This window comes from Anolis sagrei, chromosome 2, assembly GCF_037176765.1.
Source record: "Anolis sagrei isolate rAnoSag1 chromosome 2, rAnoSag1.mat, whole genome shotgun sequence".
NCBI classification, from domain to species: domain Eukaryota; kingdom Metazoa; phylum Chordata; class Lepidosauria; order Squamata; family Dactyloidae; genus Anolis; species Anolis sagrei.
In genome coordinates this window covers 213,961,181-213,967,180 of record NC_090022.1, presented here as the reverse complement: position 1 = coordinate 213,967,180, position 6,000 = coordinate 213,961,181, and positions in this window count along the sequence as shown.

Sequence of the window (6,000 nt, the reverse complement as noted above, 5' to 3'; positions counted from 1 at the left end):
AACAAAGAAATCAAGAAAAAAATGGTTGGGCTGTTTTATTATCTGTGGATTTTGTTAACACTCATGTTAAATTAAAGAAGGGGAGGAGGCTAAAGCTGAAAAAAATACAAACAGCTGAGCGCAATACCCAAGGAACTGTCCCTAACAACTTTCTCTCCTCCTCGCCGCGGGTGCATGGCCACAAGGAAGGGAGCATGGTCCATGAGGTGTTGCAATGGTGTAGTGATGGGGAGGCCGTGGATCATATTTTAGTTCTTGCGGACCACTGGTGGTTCATGGACCACAGGTTGGAAACCACTGCCATAACACTTTTAAAATTTAAACTAAACAGTATGTAATGCAATGTGTTTAGAACCTACATTCAATTATTAAACAATGGCAATTTATCTGCTAATACCAGTAATTTGCCCTCCATCCAGTATCAATTAATGTGTCAATTTCCGCAATTTAATAAATTTCGATCAGTCATATTATAATTGTGCCAGTCATTGTTCATGGATAAAACAATAATTGATACAAATTGTTATTCAGAAATCTGGGCCTTAATTCAAAGTAAACTAGTCATATCTACATCTTGCTGAAATCAGTTAGACAAAGGAATCAATATATACTATTTTAACCTTATACAAGGATGTGTAATAAACAAAGCTAATTAATTAATTAACAATTTGACAATTAAACTGAATTAGTTCCAAAGAAGCAGGGCTCATAAGGGAAAGAACCAGGCTTATGTATACACCCTTGTGTTTTTAGATTTTTAATTAGTCAGTGCACTTAAATAGTGAGAAATATGATTGCAATTACAAATCTGTTAATGGGGAATTAAGCGTCGCTGCCATATTAAGCTTCTCCAAATATCTCGGTTTTGTCTGGGAAGATTAGGCTAAGTCTCTGTTTAGTCTATCAGGATAAAATCCCAGTATATATTTGCTGCAGATCAAGTAATGTTCAGGACCCAGTCTGATGTCCTCCTTTCTTTCAGACTCCTAATGCAATCTTCATTATATTGTTGTTATATTGGATTATCTAAATTTTGGGAAGCAAAAATTGCAACACCCAACAATCATAGGTCAATATGTTTGAATCTGTGCAGAGGAGAGCCAGGCCATTGAAATTTTATCCCAAACAGCTTATGGTATACAATCAGCATCAATGTTCCCTCGCCTTCTATTTGAAGGAAGGGAAGTTCTCCCCCAAACCATGCCTGGAGTCCAGTTATGAATTAATAATTTAGTTATACATTTGTAAATGCACATATGCACAATTCCTATGAAGTCCCTAATTTAGGGATCACATTACCTCGGAGACATCTACAGACAATGCCAGCTCTTCGGCTTAGAAATGGAGATGAGCATCACGCCCCAGAGTCGGACACGACTAGACTTAATGTCTGGGGAAACCTTTACCTTTACTTAAAATTGCCCAAACCCCACTTATTGATAAATATGCCGAAAAAAATTGTTTTGGTGTCTTGGCTTTTAGACCCGTTACTGGGATTATTGGGGTGCTAATTCAGAAAACTGCATTAGATAGGCCGCATCAATTCTAGATATGACTGGAAAATTTGTAACATAAGTCTGTGGTTTTGGTATGAAATAAGTCTAATTTATATAGTACACTTTTCTTTTAATTTGTAACATGTTTCCTTGATGTTTAAAAGACATTAATTTGAACACTACATTAAAATATCCTGATTTTTTTATGGGAGAGCAGAGTGAAGTGGTATATGGCATTTATTCTTTATATCAAAAACTAGAGCTGAAAGGGGGAAACTGGTGCTTTTTTTTTTTTTTTGAATTAGTAGGTCAAACATACGAAAAAACAGGTGTAACATTTGAGGTGCCAAAATGTGTGTTGGCCAGTGTAAGCAGCCACTAGGATCAATGGGGTCCCTTTCCAGCAGCCAAAAAACTCTACTTAAAAACTATTTTAAGTGTGAAAAATTAAACAATTTCATTCATCATTTTAGGTGTGAATCCGATATTTTCTTGTAATAAAATAAAGGTGTGCTTATATTTTAAATGTTTTCTCTTTATATGGGTTTATAATGCTTAGGGACAGAGTGTGTGTGTGTGTGTGGGGGGGGGGGGGGTTCACAGGAACATCAGGGGAAGGGTTAGGGTAGTGGTTCTCAACCTGTGGTCCCCAAGTGTTTTGGCCTATAACTCCCAGAAATCTCAGCCAGTTTACCAGCTGTTAGGATTTCTGGGAGTTGAAGGCCGAAACATCTGGCGACCCACAGGTTGAGAACCATTGGGTTAGGGTTCCATGAAAAAACGTCTTCTGAAGGGTTCAATGACCAAAAAAGTTTGGGTACCACTGGTCTGGACAACTGGATCCCATGCCCCCTCTTTTCTAAAGATCATAATTAATTAAACATAAAAGTAAGCTCTCGGAACTGGGAGGAAAACAACCCTATCTCTTTTCAGTTGCTGGTATAAGCTATCCGGAGGGCTTTTGAAGAGAGTAGTTGTGAAGTCTTGGCTCCGTCTTTTCCTCTCCTCTGCTTTAGTTCCTTCTGTTCATAGGTTTCCCCAATAGTGTAGATACCTTCCTTTGTATTAGTTTTGGGTGAAGCTTAAAATCCCCCCCAGAGGCCAGCCTTAATTGGTCTATTCCATTTCCCTGTATAGAGCTCTCTTGCTGGACTCCTCCTTTGTTCTACAGCAGAGCTATTGTGACTTAGATTTGGGATTGTCTGGTAATCCTAGGCCCAAGCAATTCAAACAGGCACCCTTAGAACCTGCATTCAGCATCATTTTTATACCAGCAGTCCAAAGGACAACAGAAGCTTATGACCAGCTTATGCTTCACAAGAAAGAAGATTGAGATAGTTTATAACCATCATTTTGAACCAGAGGCAGAAGACTCCAGAGAGATGGCCGCAGCTAGCAAAGGTCCTTTTGTGATGTAATGTTTTAAGTTACCTTATGATAGTCCCAGGTAGAGTTAACTCTTTATTCATCTTGTTTGCAGTAAATTCATTTTGGTTATCTTTCACCTTGCCTAAAGTGCCTCTGTGTGTTAAAGGGTCTTAATCTTAACAGGAGGTATACAGATAGCCTCCAAGTAAAGCCAGACACTATAGTTTTCCCAAAGGCATGCCATCACAGTAGTGTATCTGCTCTATTCATCCCATCGTAAAAACATTGTGCAGTAAAGAGATGTTTGCAATCCAGCATGCACTTCTTTAAGATTAAACCTGACTGAATTAATTTTGATTTAATCTCCTGAGTAGACATGCATAGGAATTTTCAATTTGGGAGTGCTTTTTCATATGCATAATTCTAATTATTAACATTCTCCCCCTTAATCTGTTTTGCATAGTTGTTGGCCTTCCCCACAAAATGAATCTCATGTTTAAAATATTATTTACACACAAGGTCAAATTGGAAAGAATATTTCCCTGCATACTTGGATGGAATGTATGGCTGAAAAGAAAGAAAAATACTCCCATATGCATACATGTCATGCAACATTAGGACAAGCCAAATACATAAGCAAATACCATATCAACACACTCTAATTAAAGGAAAACATTCCTGTGATTTCTTGTTCAGTGAAGCAATGAAAAGAAAAAAATATTGTCAGTATGGGACATGCATCCAATATTCTGTCTTGTGGATGGGAGACAGATGAGAAGAAAGAGTTCAAAAAGCTGAAGTCACAATTTGCTCCTTGTTCTTCTGACCGCTGAAATATGTACCATACAAGGTTCATTAATTCCATAATCTCCAGAAGGACTGGTTCATACACAAAGATTTATGAATTCCATAACCTCTTTCCATGCAATTTGAAACACACTACAAAGTAGATTTGCCCGCAAAATAAATCTATCCCCCCATCCACAGAAAGCAGCTATGTAACAAACAGCATGATGCACTTACAGTCAGCAGGAATTCAATTTTGTAATCCTTCCCTAGGATTAGTTATTTGTTGCAGGAAACTCTGAAATCATAACTTCCCAATTTGGACATTGTCAGAAAATTGTTTCTTTTCGAACTAGACTGTTTTTCTGCTTCCAAATAAGTAGAAGAAAAAGGGAAGGACAGAAGCAGCAGCTGAGCTGATTCCTTGTCAACTCCAAGGAACAACAGCACATTGGATGAGAAATGTTGTTTCTGAAATTGTCAAAGATCTTCCATGAACACCATAACTTGTATGCAATATGGACTTCATCCATGTTGGTTAGTTCCAACTATGAAAAATACATCGAGTCAGTTGTTGAATGCGAAGTTAACATCCCAGCAAACACTTTTCTGTTGCAGCCGTATTGGCAATCAGGATGCATCTACACTGTAGAATTAATGTAGTTTGACACCACTTTAACTACCAGGGCTCAATGCTGTGGAATTTTCTGCCAAAAAGTGCTGGTAATTCACCCAAACTACTAATCGCAGGATTCCATACCATTGAGCCATAGCACTTAGGACTTCATCACACACAATAAAATCAGCATTCCTGTACATTTAAGAATTGGCTACCGAGAGAGCCCATCATATGATGCAAGCTCGTACCATGTGTCCCAGGTATTTCGGAGTTTCTAGAGTGTTTTTTCCTACACTTCCTAAGTCGATTGGCAGTCAACTTCTTTTTTAATTCCCCAAGTAACACATGTAAAAATGACCAATTTAACGTATGATGGGGAGATGGTGGTGGGATATAAAATAAAGTTGTTGTTGTTGTTGTTATTTGAAACACAACAAGATGAATCCACGGCAAACAAGATTATTCTGCTGGCCGTTGTATTCAATCACACATCGGATTATGAATTCGGAAGTCCCAGAGTAGTTTGACGTCTTCATTTTCTGTAACTTTTTCAGGCTTGTGATTCCACCAGTTCTTTGTCTCAAGTAGATGATATTTGTGGCCCAAGTTCTAATGAATCATCTGAGCAACTGTGTTATGTCTCTGCTTGTATTCTGTCTACTATTGTTGTTGTTGTTGTTGTTGTCATGCACAATTCCACATTTCAGGATCAAACTTCAGCTCAGTCTGAAAATACTAAACTAATTGACAGGGGTTTGTTGGAAGGGGAAATACAAATTGCATGGTAATGTAACATTCTCGTGAGGTCAGAGGCCTTGTCACAGTACACAGTTATTCATGGCAGGGGTTTGGAGTATGTTGCCCTTGTGGACAATCCAACTCTGTGAAACTATTATTTGATTTTAATTGCTATAATGGTTCCCTATAGAGATGGACTAGAGCTCTCTGGTTTTTAAAAAAGTCTAACTACCCTCCCTAAACTGCAAATCCCAAGATTCCATAGGATGTTGCCATGACCAGTAAAGCTTTTGAAAAGAGAAAAGTATCTATCAAAAGAGCAGATAATAGGTCAATGTATTGTCAAAGGCTTTCATGGCCTCAATCACTAGGTTGTTGTAGGTTTTTTTGGCTGTATGGCCCTGGTTTAGAAGCATTCTCTCCTTACGTTTTACCTGCATCTATGGCAGGCATCCTCAGAGGTTGTGAGATAATGCTTCTAGAACATGGCCATACAGCCCAAAAAACCTACAACAACCCAGATAATAGGTCAATTAAAAGTTGACAAAGGAATTACACTTTTCAGATAAATGTGTAACAATCTCAAGTTTATTGAACAATTGTAATTACCCATATAATTCTTGGTATGCAAAGTTCAGCTCAAAGAAATACTGGAGAAAATATAACGAAGCTCTGATGTTGCTTGTAAATGGCAAGCAACCCCATCTACACTGGTTAAGAGTAGAGCAGCTAGTCTGCTGAGTAACAGAAAGTAGCAGCTGGGGATCAGCAGTCATATCTTGACTCTAGAAATGCCACGCAGGCACCGGAGACGGCATGGATTGATGTTAAAATTGCTGTGATATGCAGAACTGATTGTGAAGAAAGAAAACAGAAAGGCAAAACCATGCAGCTGTATGAAAGGGAAGCATGTGGAAAATGCCAGTCCATGTAAAAAGCTCTGTCACACACAGCCCCACAAAGTCTGTGTGACATCCAAAGAAGATCAATTCA